This window comes from Salvelinus fontinalis, chromosome 28 (assembly GCF_029448725.1).
Source record: "Salvelinus fontinalis isolate EN_2023a chromosome 28, ASM2944872v1, whole genome shotgun sequence".
Lineage (NCBI taxonomy): Eukaryota > Metazoa > Chordata > Actinopteri > Salmoniformes > Salmonidae > Salvelinus > Salvelinus fontinalis.
Window position 1 is genome coordinate 15,000,099 of NC_074692.1, and position 15,975 is coordinate 15,016,073.

Consider the following 15,975-nt stretch of genomic DNA (forward strand, 5'->3'; position numbering starts at 1 on the left):
ATACAGTAAAACATGAAATACAGAACTTGTAACAGAAGGTAGAAAGTAGAGTCATTCTTTCATAACAGACAAACTAATGTACACATATTTCAATGATATAATCTCACAACAGAGTGTCACTTACTCCAAACATAAATGCACTAGAATGGTATCCCAAAAGTAATTGGGTGAGACCAATGTCCAGTGTTCGCTAGATGGATGGGTTACAAAATTGCATCGAGCGCACCCTCAGATCCAGGGTGGACTGTTTAAATCAAGCAGTGGTCACACTTGGTGTGTACATCACCACTGAGGCATGGTGAGCAATGAGACGCTTGTACAAGGCCCCTGCCTGCCCGTCGCAGGGCTGGACTGCTGAGGCCCGTGGGCTGCCTAATCAAATCTGAAACCATCACATTTACTTGGCTCTCAGGCAGCTATGCATGCAAAAAAAACTGACTAGGCTACATAACCAATCACACCCTCATGGCCCTTAAAGATAGCCATTAGAGAAGGATTATAAACGAATACACGGATGGATCATATTTGATTTGTCTCTTTTAGTTTCCCTCTATAACCATAGGAACCATGCTTGCAGTTACTATTGAGCTGAGGAAAGTTAGAACATAACTTGACAGTGAAATCTCATGATGATGTATTATAAAACAAAACCATGTGTTACATGATTGTGGAGCAACTGTATTCTCCACTAAAAGATAGCCAATGCCTCAAACCCTGAACATAATATTGATAATAGTGTTTATTTTGCTTGGCCAACCCAAAGTTGAGCTGTTATTGCCTGGTCTGAATGGGAAAGATTGAAGCCTCTTATTCATTACCATACAAGTTAATAGTTTCCATTGATGGAGATTTGGGCCATACAAACTTCATTAGGCAAGCTTGAGCAATGATCATGATAAAGTGCAGAGTCCTAATTAAAATGCTTAAGCATTACAGTGTTTTAAACATGACAATAAATATAACAGGAGGCCCAAAATGTATCGCATGCTGTAGAGGGCAGACTTCCAGAGAAACTGTAAGGGATGTAATGAAAATATGTCTGAATATATGAGATCCACCATGAAACAGCGGTCAACTGTATTGTGTAACATCCTTTTAACCTTAATTCTATACCCCCAAAGATACTATAAACCCAACATTGCCACATTGACTCTGAAAGAATGTTTGCCTTTCTCAGTATTGGATTAGTAGAAGCCTGTTTATGTAAATAATGGTCATGCTGGAAAAATCTTTGCATTATTCTTTGAATTCAATTGAACAGATTAGTGATACACACAAATCTCCCAAATTGAAGGAAAATGATATATGTTGCTGCATTAGGTTCCTGTAAACTGGTATTATTTATTTGAACTATAATCCTGTCATTTTTTAAACTGGGTTGTACCTGGTTTGTATCTACTCTGCTCATTTTGTGAATATGTTTAACCAATCACATGAGTTTGTTTGGGGTCTTTCTCTAGATGGATAACAGCAATAAATTGCAACTCAATGTAACAAAGCACTTTATACATCCGCAGTTAAATTAATACCATTAGTTATCCAGGTTGTATGAATACACATAGATAATATAGTAGAAGAGCACTTTGTTTTACCCACTGGTTTGACCTTGTCTTTTTCCTTCATAAAACATGTCCATAAAGACCCAGTCAACATTCCACATCATAATGTGATGTCAGCCGGGTTACTGTATTCATTTCTAGCCTCGCCAATCTTTTAATGCATGTACTGTGGCGACTTCCAAGAGCATTTGTTTCTCTGAAGATCAAAATAAAACAGGGTTTTTGAAACAGTCTCCCGAGAGGAGCATTGATTCCGTAATGAATGCAAGGGCAGAGAAAAATGGATTTCTTCCTTTAGATGTGTCTCTATATCTCTCCTTTAACATCTCTGCAGCACTGCATTGCATTTGATTGCACATTGAGAAGGAGAAAATCTTTGCATCTCTATAAAATATTCATTTGAGTGGATGTGAAACAGTGCTCTGTGGATGGGCTTGGGGAACGGGGAAAATACTTAAAGATTTGGCGGATTGAATTGTTGAAAACAGATCATGGATTTAGTGGTAATAGGAAGAGGGAAGTATGTGCCTTTTTTCATCTACAAAACATGATCAGTTTTATATTAATCGTGTGGCCGCTGAAGTTTTGTTGTGTCATCCTGTTGTGTTTGGAGGCAGATTTATTTTATTATTTTGAGTGTATGTAGTTAGATACTGTATTCTTTAAATTGTAGAAGGATCATAGCTAGAAGCCTTAGGGCATTTAAGCTGAGGCTATAGTCAATTCTGATGTGCTTCATTTATCCACGTTGCTAATTCTGTTTTTACAACGGAATTCACATTTTCATTCCCGAAACAATGCCCTATGTCCCCACATTCACTCATTAAAGCATATTTTCAGTCAAAAAAGACATAATCACAAATTGATTTTAATGCCTGGCTTTTAACGTGCCTTAATATGTGTTAATTGGGTAATAATTAAGATGGATTTTTATATGCAAAACGTAATCAAATCAATTTGGAGTTTCCAGTCAATGGCCATAATTAAAAGGAATCACATTTACATCATCTGACAAAGGGAAACATATGAGTTTGTGATTGGATAATGAAAGCTGTGGTGTATTGTCTCCAGGGTATGGGTTTAGGCTACTAAATGGTAAAACGTTATTCTGTTCTTGATATATTTGGATGAGAAATACCTGGTGACAAAGTGTTTGATGTGTTTCAGTCAGTGGTGTAGCTCTTAGACGTGATTGACATATGTATAATCCCATTGTTATTCATCACAAAATGTAAGACATAAGGGGCGGGAGGTAACCTAGTGGTTAGAGCGCTGGACTAGTAACCGAAAGTTTGCACGATTGAATCCCCGAGCTGACAAGGTAAACATCGGTCATTCTGCCCCTGAACAAGGCAGTTAACCCACTGTTCCTAGTCCTACATTGAAAATAAGAATTTGTTCTTAACTGACTTGCCTAGTTAAATAAAGGTAAAACAAATAAATAATATTAACTAATATTTCACGTCTCAAGGCTGAACTAACTCACTACATATAAGTATTTTATTCATCTTCCATTCATTAATTTCACAATTAAATCATTACGCAGTAATTACATATAAGAAATCAATTGGTTTTACTATGCTCTATAATTAGGGTGAACTTTTGTACACATTTAACTTGTTTGGATTGTGTTTAGGCAGTGCCAGAAGGTGTCACTGTTCATGCAACACTACCAGAAAGTTCATGCATCAGAGGAGCATGGAATCACTCCCCCGTAAGAGTCTGCGGTCCATTGGATCATGTGGCACTCTCTCAAAATAAATCAAAACGTCATACAGATAGTATAGGTAAATATATAGCAGGTAAGGTGGCATACAAAATGCATAAATGACTGTTGAAATAAATAATGAGAACTAATCAACGAGTAAGTTTGCATATGCATGTACAGGAATTCTGATTCCTTTTAAACTAAATTAATAGGATATGCTACTGTATTTCCGTTGAATATAGTGTAAATCATAGAAATTATAGTATTAATCATACCAACGTGGGATCCACAGGGCTGCCTCTCAGGCAGGGTGGTGTGGGCTGGAGAGACAGGAACAGTGTGCACCTAGAGAGATAGCTGGAGCTTGTCAAATCAATAATACTGCTTGCTTGGTATCTTCAAAGATGACTAGATGACAAACATGTCTGTCAGAGCTGTGCCAATATAGTTTAGGGCCTCTCGTGATGGGGCATACACCCAATGACAGAAGCAGGTCATTTCCGCTCCCTGGCACCATAAATCGAGCGTCTGGCCCCTGTCCGAATGCTGATGCTGCAGAACACCACACGCAGAGGGCCTGTCTGTACACCATGAGCTACTGCACTGTCGCCATGGCATACTGCACAGTCCACACTTCTTCCCTCCCGCCCTCTCTTGCTCTCTCAACAGCTACCACAGCAACACCTGTGTAATTCAAGACAATCCACATGTTTTCACAAACTACAGTGCTTGTTATCACTTCTTGGATGTTCTGTGTCACTAGAGGCTGGTACTTAATGCTGTTAGTTGTACAGTGTCAACAAATGTTGTAAAACCCATAGAGGGCTTGCAGTTCACGTACGACGCCTTCTGGCGGCCATGTTGGAAGACCACCGCCTGAGTTCTTCTGACAACAACAGCTGAGTAGCAACTAACAACGGCATGATAGCAGTGCCTAAAACTAGTTGATTCATCACCACGGTCATTTTCTGTGCAGTATTTGGCTGCTCTAGCAAGGCAGAAAAGACAACGGGGATTTTTTTTTAAAGATTCCCCGCAATCATGAAACACCATTGTTGACACCAAGGAGATAAGACTCAAGAACTGTCGGATAAGTGAAGAAACCTTTTTGCCCGTCAAGCCCTAAATTCAGACAGCTGTCAGTACATGGTCTGCAACTATCATTTTATCACTGATATGTCAAGTCTGTTTGATTTTGAGTTAAACTGTTATTCTAACCAGGTGTTAACAACAACACTAAGTTAGCCAGAATTAGCTAGCTAGAGAGCTTGTAGTGTAGCTATTAGCATGTGTCATGTGAGTTTCAAGTTTTGGGGAAGCTATTTTTTCACCATAAAAATGCACCTTTATTACAAAGGATTACATGCATCTATCATCGCATTTGCAGCCTTATGTAAACCTATTATTCCTAATATCATGAGTAGATTGGATAGTCATAATGCAGGCTATCAATGAGTGCATAGTGGAATGGGCCTATAGGCAATATCAGAGACTATTATTTCCTTTGCACAGGAAAAATGTGGCCTTTGATAAACATGTCATACACTTCTACTATACTTTTGACTGGAGACATTATTAGCACAATATTTTTTAATACAATGGTAGCCTAGGTCTTCTCTTCTGACAACAGATGAATAAAAATGACCTTGTCTTGAATTTGCGGTTTATTATCTATGCATAGTCACATTATCCTTACCTCCTGTACAAGCATTTCACTACATCCGCAATAACATCTGCTAAACATGTGTATGTGACCAATACAATTACATTTGATGTACAAATTACCTCAACTAACCTGTACCCCCGCACATTTACTCGGTACTGGTACCCCCCTGTATATAGCCTCGTTATTGTTATTTTATTGTGTTGCTTTTTATTAAATCTTTTACTTTAGTTTATTTAGTAAATATTTTCTTAACTCTATTTCTTGAACTGTATTGTTGGTTAAGGGCTTGTAAGTAAGCATTTCACAGTAAGGTCTACCTACACCTGTTGTAGTCAGCGCATGTGACAAATACACTTTGAATTGATGTAACCACGTAATCTAGGCCTATGAAAAAAAAAGAACCAGCTTTTGTTAAATTAATGTGAAGTTATTTGTTTTGCATTTTAGTTAAGCCTAACCCCCTTCCTTACCTTAACCTAATTCTCCGAACCTGCTACGTTAATTCTCCTAGCCGGTAGCGTAAATTCTCCTAATCTGCTACGAAAGTCAAATGAATTTAATTTAACAAAAGCTGGATCCCTTATAGCCACGACCATGAAAAGGGGAGACACAAATTATACAATGAGGTCCATTATCCATTATTATATATATTCTTGTAGCAAATGTATATTAAAAAAACTGAAATACATTATTTACACAAGTATTCAGACCCTTTACTATGAGACGAAATTGAGCTCAGGTGCATCCTGTTTCCATTGATCATCCTTGAGATGTTTCTACAACTTGATTGGAGTCCATCTGTGATAAATTCAAATGTTTGGACATGATTTGGAATTGCACACACCTGTCTATATAAGGTCGCAAAGTTGACAGTGCATGTCACAGCAAAAACCAAGACATTAAGTCGAAGGAATTGTCTGTAGAGCTCGGAGACAGGATTGTGTCCTGTGAAGGTCCCCCAAGAGCACAGTGGCCTTCATCATTCTTAAATGGCAGATGTTTGGAATCACCAATACTCTTCCTAGAGCTGGCCGCCCAGCCAAACTGGGCAATCAGGGGAGAAGGTCCTTGGTCAGGGAGGTGACCAAGAACCCAATGGTCACTCTGACAGAGCTCCAGAGTTCCTCTGTGGAGATGGGAGAACCTTAAAGAAGGACAACCATCTTTGCAGCACTCCACCAATCACTATGGTAGAGTGGCCAGACGGAAGCCACTCCTCAGTAAAAGGCACATGACAACCCGCTTGAAGTTTGCCAAAAGGCCCCTAAAGACTCTCAGACCACGAGGAACAAGATTCTCTGGTCTGATGAAACCAAGATTGAACTCTTTGGCCTGAATGCCAAGTGTCACATCTTTTTGAAACCTGGCACCATCCCTAAAGTGAAGCATGGTGGTGGCAGCATCATTCAACGGCAGGGACTGGGAGACTAGTCAGGATCGAGGGAACGATGAACCGAGCAAAAGACAGCGAGATCCTTGATGAAAACCTGCTCCAGGGTGGAGCACTCATGCCCTCAGACTGGGGAGAAGGTTCACCTTCCAACATGACAACAACCCTTGAGTGGCCCAGACAGATCCCGAACTTGAACCCGGTCGAACATCTCTGGAGAGACCTGAAAATAGCTGTGCAATGACGCTCCCCATCCAACCTGACAGAGTTTGAGAGGATCTGCAGAGGAGAATGGGAGAAACTTCCCAAATACAGGTGTGCTGTAATCACTGCCAAAGGTTCTTCAACAAAGTAGTGAGTAAAGGGTCTGAATACTTATGTAAATATGATATTTCAGTTTTAAAAAATTTAATAAATTTGCTAAAGTTTTTTAAAATCCCTTTTGCCTTCCCATTATGTAGTATTGATGTTTTAAGCTAAGGATCCCATTTCCTGTTTCCAGATATTTCATCACCAAGATTATAAGTGTTGGATTTGCACTAAACAATTTAATGTCAGCACAAGGCATGTACAACATCTAGCATAACGAATAGCCTCATATAAATTGTCTACTGGCATTGTTTTTAAATTGAGAATATAGCTCAACAATATGTAAACAATGTGTGAGTTAAGATGTTCTCTGGTTCAGATGCACAATGTCAAGGGGTGCATTGCAAATGCCCATAAGGCTAATGCCATCATACTGTAGGCCAGTGTTTTTCAACTCCGGTCCTTGAGTACCCCCAACAGTACAGTTTTATTGTAGCCCCGGACAAGCACACCTGAATCAACTTATCTACTAATCATCAGGCCCTCAATCAGATGAATCAGGTATGTTTGTCCAGAGCTGCAACAAAAATGTGTGCTATTGGGGGTACTCAAGGACGGGAGTTGGGAACCACTGCTGTAGGTCTATGACTGCATTGGCTTTCCATGCCATTATCAGCTGCAAAATGGGCTCACATGGCTGATGCTGTATCTTGAAAAAAAAGAGTGACAATCAAACAAAAAAAAATGGACAGCTTACAACTGAACAAAAACGTAGGTCGTGCTCATTTGAGAATACAACAGAGACAAATTCCCTTACCCTCTTTATTGCAGGATTGTGAGCTGTGGTTAATCAACATTGACACTAGTTCATCTTGAATAATATAGTTTTAAGTTAACAATTATAACTTATTTCTTTGTAAAAAAAAAAGTGTACTTTTTAGTGATATCCAATTGGTAGTTACAGTCTTGTCCCGTCGCTGCAACTCCCGTACGGACTCGTGAGAGGTGAAGGTTGAAAGCATCCTTCGAAACACAACCCTGCCATGCTGCACATGTTCTTGACACACTGTTTGCTTAAACCAGAAGCCAGCCGCACCGATGTGTCGGAGGAAACACCATACTGGCCTGGCACAGGGAGTTGCTAGACACTGGGCCAATTGTGCATGTGCGCCACCTCATTGGTCTTTCGGTCGCGGCGACACAACCTGGGATCAAACCTGGGTCTGTAGTGACGCCTCTAGCACTGCGATGCAGTGCCTTGGACCACTACGCCACTCGGGAGGCCCCTTAAGTTAACAAATAAAACAAGTTTAAACACTTCACTTCGAAGAATCAACACTTTCATATCATGTCAAAGTGTACAAGTAAGCTAACTCATATATAAAGGTTACACATCTTATCAACAAGTATGCTATTATTACTAAAGCATAATTTCAGGTGAACCAAAAAAAAGTAATTACCAGAGGTGGCCAACCTCACTCCACTGATCCCTAAACTACTGGTTGAGCAGACTTCTGTTCCAGCCTAGCAATAGGACACTTGATTATCAACTAATTAGGTTTGATACAGTAAATCAGGTGTGTTAGTTATGGGCTGGAACAGAAGCCTGCACACCCAGCAGAGTTGGCCTGCTCCAGTTGTAATAGGTTTATACATTGTTGACTTTGTTTACAAAACTTGCTAACAATATAATCACATATAATCCATGGTATACTAGGATTTACCTTTATTCTCTTGGGACATTCATTGGGACCTCTTCATCTGCAGACAGGGTTTCACGGCTCTCTATATCTGACAACAGAAAACATTACAAAGAAACAGGCTGCATTATACTCAAATTAGACAGCACTGAATATTATGTTTCTATATCTCTCTGTCCTCATAGTTTCTCGCTAGGGATTGGAACTGGAGAATATTTTCATAACGTCCTCCCACAAAGTTACCTGCCTTATCCAGAGTAGCCTACTATCCTTTCTGACAGCTGGAACTGCCAGCTTTCACCCTCTGTTAGTTAGCTAGCTACCTAGCCACAAATACGTTTTGAGTTACAAAAATAAATACATCAAGATAGGTAGCTAACTAGCTAATATTAAGTCAGCAAGTTGGTAATATTTAATTAACTTGGCTACTGTAGCTATATTGTATGTAAAGTTAGCTAGCTAGCAAACACATTACATTAGGAGATCATTTGAGTTAGGTTGCACACAAAGTTCCTGTAGCTATCATTTTCAAAATAAATGTATTTACTTGAATAGGTTCGCTCAATGCCTCCGTTTTCTGGGTCCTTAGAAAAACAAAATAATGGGCAATCTTCCCGAAGTTTCCAGTGATAGCGGAACACAGCCAGCCATTTGGACTATTGGAGGACTTCCAACAGACTGAATGGTCTTCCAACATGGCTCCTGGTGCGGTTGCTAGGTGGTTTGTGACGCAACTGCAAGCCCTCTATTGTGTGCAAATATAAACTGGGTAGTTCGAGCTGAATGCTGATTGGCTGACAGCCGTGGTATGTCAGACGTATACCACTGGTATGACAAAATGTTTATTTTAACTGCTCTAAATATGTTGGTAACCAGTTTATAATAGCAATAAGGCACCTCGGGGGTTTGTGGTATATGGCCAATATACCACGGCTAAGGGCTGTATCCAGGCACTCCTTGTTGCGTTGTGCATAAGAATAGCCCTTAGCTATGGTATATTGGCCATATACCACACCCCCTCACGCCTTATTGCTTAAATATACTCCTCAGCTATGGTGAATATCTCTCACCAGGAGTACAGTAGTATATAACAATATCTTGCAGAACATCCATAGTCTGTCTTTTCTGGGATTCTGAATAGTGCTTGTGACATGAGCTGTCTTCTGTGTTGGCAGTGAGGCTAAGCAGCTACCACATCACACCACAGCAGAAATAAAGTGTGGAACATGGTGGTGGGGTGAGGAATACTGTCTGTAATATATTCATGTTTGTTAAGATCAGACTCAAGGTTAAAACAACAGCTATTTTTCTCCATGTCACTTCTCTTTGGCAGAGTGTGGAGAGTTGCAATGTGCCAAACTTGACGCCTATGCTGACTAATGGAGGAAAAATAAAAGATGAATGATAAATAAGTAAATATTTTCACAACCTTTCACTGCCCAACCCCCTCGCTTTTCTCTCTTCCAGACAGAAATGCAAATAGCCCCATTGGGTTTCATCCCCCTTATGCTCTAACATGCATTGACAGAGTCTTTATATTCCCACTTCCCCAGAAAGAAAAATATAGGCAACACTTTCGTTTAATATGAAAAGATATTAATGTTTCAGTATGTATAGGTAGGGATCAAATCTGTGCTTTAGGATGTCATAGACAGCGGTTGAGTGGAATGCTAAATGCCATACATCCTCAAGGTTATCTCTGCAGACAGGGGCCTTTTGCAATCCGTCTCTGCTTTATTTTCTTCAATGCATGCATCAAGTCAGCCGAGATTGTTGTACAGAGAAGATGAAGGTGACTTTTAAAAGAAGCCAAATCCTCCCTCTCGACATGTATTCTGTCAGTGATTTTAAATTAGGTTCACACCTTGCTGTGACCACAATGAATGGTAGTAATTTGGAGGGTCCAGTTGTGCCCTCCCAAAGCAGTGTGTGGGGTTGGTTTTGCTTGGGGGTGAGATTAGGCAGAGGTACAGTAACCCAGGGGCTATCACAAAGCACTGACACATGAAAAGTGCCATTTCCCCCAAAGACTGCCCACCGAATATTAAAATGAGGTCATCAGTATAGCACACGCCAATTTTTGCCCTCATAGATCACTGCTGCCCTTCCATCCAGGATCTCATTATGCCATAATTGGTCAATAAGCAGTTAACATACACTAGACAATGTGGAATTTTAACATGGTTGAAGAACATGTTTTCTGTAGAATTTTGTTTGTGTTGGTTCGAAGGCAGTCAGGCCCCTATCAAACAGTCATTTTGTATTTGTATTTATTAAGGATCCACATTAGCTGCCAAGGCAGCAGCTACTCTTCCTGGGTTCCAGCAACATTAAGGAAGTTATATACAAAAAAAATATTACATTACATTATATTTCATAACACTTTACCCAATACATTTAGTGTGTTCCCTCGGGCCACTACTCCACTATCACATATTTACAATACAACATCCATGTGTATGTGTGTCCCCACTGTTCCATAAGGTGTATTTCTATCTGTTTTTTAAATCTGATTCTACTGCTTGCATCAGTTACCTGATATGGAATAGAGTTCCATGTAGTTATGGCTTTATTTTGTACTGTGAGACTCCCATAGTCTGTTCTTGACTTGGAAATTGTAAAGAGACCTTTGTTGGCATGTCTTGTGTGGCATGCATGGGTGTCCGAGCTGTGTGCTAGTACAGTAGTTTAAACAGACACCTTGGTGCATTCAGCATGTCAACACAACACAAGAGGTGATGAAGTCAATCTCTTCTCCACTTTGAGGCATGAGAGAGTTACATGCATTTTATTTGTGGTGAAAAGTACTTAAGTAAAAATACTCTAAAGTACTACTTACAGTGCATTCTGCAAAAATTCAGACCCCTTCAATTTACCACATTTTGTTACGTTACAGCCTTATACTAAAATGTATTACATTTTTTCCCTCATCAATCTACTACACACAGTACCCCATAATGACAAAGTGAAAACATGATGAATGGCACAAAGGACAGAGTGATCCTTGGAGACAACCTGCTCCAAAGCGCTCAGGACCTCAGACTGGGGCGAAGGTTCACCTTCCAACAGGACAACGACCCTAAGCACACAGCCAAGACAATGCAGGAGTGGCTTCGTGACAAGTCTCCTTGAGTGGCCCAGACAGAGCCTGGACTTGAACCGGATCGAACATCTCTGGAGAGACCTGAAAATAGCTGCACAGTGACGCTCCCCATCCAACCTGAGAGCTTGAGAGGATCTGCAGAGAAGAATGGGAGAAACTCCCCAAATACAGGTGTGCCAAGCTTGTAGCGTCATACCCAAGAAGACTCGAGGCTGTAATCGCTGCCGAAGGTGCTTCAACAAAGTATTGAGTAAAGGGTCTGAATACTTAGGTAAATGTAATATTTCCGTTTCTTGAAACCTGATTTTGCTTTGTCATTATGGGGTATTGTGTGTTGATTGATGAGGGGGGGATATAATTTAATCAATTTTAGAATAAGGCTGTAATGTAACAAAATGTGGATAAGGTCAAGGGGTCTGAATACTGTAAGTCGTTTTTTGGGATATCTGTACTTTTATTTACTATTTATATTTTTGACAACGTTTACTTTTACTCCACTACATTCTTAAAGAAAATAATGTACTTTTCACTCCATACATTTTCTCTGACACCCAAAAGTACTAGTTACATTTTGAATGCTTAACGAGACAGGAAAATGGTCCAATTCACACTTATCAGGAGAACATCCCTGGTCGTCCCTACTGCCTCAGATCTGGCAAACTCACAAAACATAAAATGATTTCTTTGTAAATTATGTCTGAATGTTGAACTGTGCCCTTTACTATCTCTAAAAAGGATTGCCTAATATAAGTCATTTGACATGATTTATACTTTTACTTTTGATACTTAAGTATATTTTTGCAATTACATTTACTTTTGATACTTAAGTATATTAAAAACTAATACTTTTGGACTTTTACTCAAGTAGTATTTTACTGGGTGACATTCACTTTTACTTGAGTAATTTTCTATTAATGTATCTTTACTTTTACTCAAGTTTGACAATTCTGTACTTTTTCCACCACTGCATATTATTAATGTTAGCTTTCTGTGTACATTTAAGGGTCAGCCAGCTGACCTGTTCTGAGCCAATTGTAATTTTCTGAGGTCCCACTTTGTGGCACCTGACCACACCAGTAGCCCAAGTGCGACAAAACTAGAGCCTGTAGGACCTGCCTTGTTGATAGTGTTGTTAAAAAGGCAGAGTATTACTTTATTATGGACAAACTTCTCCCTATCTTAGCTACTGTTGTATCAACATGTTTTGATCATGACAGTTTACAATCCAGGGTTACTCCAAGCAGTTTAGTCACCTCAAATTACTAAATTTCCACATTATTTATTTCAAGATTTAGTTGAGGTTTAGGGTTTAGTGAATGATTTGTCCCAAATACAATGCTTTAAGTTATTGAAATATTTAAGTGTTGCAGTGATTTCACTTGCTGTAGTAGCTGATGTGTATAGTGTTGAGTCATCCGCATACAGTACATAGACACACGGGCTTTACTCAAGGTCAGTGGTATGTCATTAGTGGCCTAGACAGCTGCCCTGGGGAATTCCTGATTCTACCTGGATTATGTTGGGGGGGCTTCCATTAAAGAACACCCTCTGTGTTCTGTTAGATAGGTAACTCTTTATCCACAATATAGCAGGGGGTGTAAAGCCATAACACATATGTTTTTCCAGCAGCAGACTATGATCGATAATGTCAAAAGCCGCATAGGAAGTCTAACAAAACAGCTCATATTTGTATCATAAATTTCACTCAGCCTATCATCATTTGTGTAAGTGCGGTGCTTGTTGAATGTCCTTCCCGTTAACATACACAAAGTTGACTGTGCCTTTAAACAGTTTGGAAAATTCCAGAAAATTATTTGAGTCAATTGCCATTCATTTTGCTCATCCCTCTCAACCATACAATTGTACAATTCCTCATCAATCCCCGGGGATTTAACTTTTTTACAATCATTTTCTTAACAGGTGCATGCTTATTAGTAACTGGAATAAGCAATTTCATAAATGTGTCAAGTTCAGTGTCTGGTTGCTCCTCATTACACACCACAGACCAACAAATATTATTTACATCAACAACATAGGAATCACAACAAAACTTATTGTATGACCTCTTATACACTACATTAGGCCCAGCCTTTGTAACTTTGGTTTTCCTAGATATGGCTACTATATTGTGATCACTACATCCGATCGATTTGGATACCACTTTACAGTAAATTTCTGCAGCATTAGTAAAGATGTGATCAATGCATGTTGATGATTTCATTCCTGTGCTGTTTGTAACTACCCTGGTAGGTTGACTGATAACCTGAACCAGGTTGTGGGCATTAGTTACAGTTTGAAGCTTTTTCCTGAGTGGGTAGCTCGATTTAAGCAAGTAAATATTTAAATCACCCAAAAAATATACCTCACTGTTAATATCACATACACTATCAAGCATTTCACACATGTTATCCAGATACTGACTGTTATCACTTGGTGGTCTATAGCAGCTTCCCACCAGAATGGGTTTTAGGTGAGGTAGATGAATCTGTTGCCATATTAATTCAACAGTATTTAACATGAGATTCTCTATAAGCTTCACATAAGCTTCACATATTTTCTGTAGATGTTATAGCCATGTATTGCTACCACTCTATCATCAAAGGTGTTATCTCAGTGAGTTTCAGAGATTGTCAGAATATGAATGTCATCTGTTACTAGCAAATTATTGATTTTATGACCCTTGTTTCTTAAGCTACATATGTTAACGTGGGCTATTTTTAGCACTTTTCTGGGACGCTTGATTGTTTTCATTGCTTTACTGGGAATCTTAGCAGAAGTAGACATGCTCAAGTTATTTATGTTAGTGTAGGGTGTGCTGCACACATTGGACTTCCAACTAGAGCACACCGCCTCACAGTTAACAGTATGGTTCATAGGCACATATTACTGCATACAATAGCTGTATGATCAGCAGAGGCATTCAGGTCAGTTAGTGATACATCAATTAGGTTACTTACACTGTGTCTTCCAACGCCTCTTAAAATAATGTACATTTGCTGAAGCATTATGACAACTCAGCGACACAATGGTAGGGATTAACTGAGCTGGGCTTGGGTCATTGATAAGTCAGTGTCTCAACGTAGCCTTATATTGCTGTGAAAGGATCCATGGACCCAAATTATTTGGGTGGATCCCATCCTCCATATAAAATGTTCTTTGTTTCCAGAAGGTATCAAAATTGTCAATAAATGTTACGCCAACAGAGCTGCAAGTTATGGATGGCTAAAAGTCTGCTGAAACTTTCAATGCCACGATTTAGGGAGGGCACAGGGCCAGATATTATGGGGCATTTGTTGGTGTCAAGCAGAGACCAAATCAGTTCTTTCAAATTCATCTTCAGCTGTTCTGAGCTGCCCTTCATAATTTCTCTTTTTTTTTCTTGGGGGGTGGATCAGCTTAATATTGCGGAAAGAATGTTGCTTCCAATGTAATTTTCTGCATCATTTCCAATCCCCCATATTTTTTGGGGTAAATATATCCATTCACGTATGCATACATATACACATATATACATACACATACCTACATAGACATACATACTTTTTTTAAAGAGTATACCTTTATTATTATTCCCCGCAAACCCTACCACCGATCCCCCAATTGGAGTAAACTGATAAATATTTCTGTTTTTACCTTCAATTTATACATCTTATACACATTTTACAGACACAGTCTACTTTATAATAGTTCTCTCTTGTTTGTTCTTAGTCCTTCCTCTATTTCTGCTGTCCATCCAGTTTGATTTCCACTTGTAACTGTGCTATTTCACAATAGCTCCGCACCTATACACATTTCACAGATCCCGTATGCCCTACATTGTTTATCTTGTTATTAGTCCCACCCTTCAGCTCCACTCAACCTTTCCCATCTATCTTCCAACATCATCCATTTCGGATTTTTATTTGCCATATATTTTTCAACTGTGCTGTGATGCTTCACAAAAGATTTGAATCTTCCTATTCTCATAGCTTCCACGGATTGTAAATTAAAAATAAACATTTTTGCTAAAATAATTATTATATTATTGATTGATTGACTATGGCTTTTCAAATCCCCCAGTATTGCTATCTGTAGCGTTAGTTCTACGCAAATGTTGCAATTCTTCAACCATTCCTGGACCTGTGACCAAAAACGAGCTACATGCGGACAATACCAAAATAAATGGTCTAATGACTCTGCCTCCTCACAGCAGAATCTACAGAGCTGGGAAGATTGTATCCCCCATATATATAACATTCTATTAGTTGCAAGAATTTTGTACAATAATTTAAATAGAAAAATTCGAAGTTTTGAATCCGGCGTTGTTTTGCGTATCAATTCATAAACCATGTGCCATGGAATGGGTACATCGAAAATCTCTTCCCAACTATTTTGCAATTTATATGGCACAGCTGTAAGTTTTTTGGTCCTTAAATGAAATTGGTATATGTTTTCATTTATCACACTTTTCTTTAACCATTTATGTTCTTTAATATAAGGCCGACATACAAGTTCCTTACTTTTATCCCCTTCCACCTGCCTCTTCCATTTTTGTGGTAAT

At 39.2% G+C, this 15,975-nt stretch overlaps 1 long non-coding RNA gene across 1 annotated transcript; it reads right to left on the bottom strand.

Annotated features, from left to right (window-relative positions):
* Positions 1-4,913: 4,913 nt before the first annotated feature.
* LOC129826243 (uncharacterized) lies at positions 4,914-9,054 on the bottom strand. Its single transcript, XR_008755010.1, has 3 exons — positions 8,880-9,054; positions 8,357-8,423; positions 4,914-7,918 (listed from the first exon to the last, which is right to left on the bottom strand). It is a non-coding gene; the product is annotated as an uncharacterized LOC129826243 (long non-coding RNA).
* Between the last annotated feature and the right edge of the window lie 6,921 nt (positions 9,055-15,975).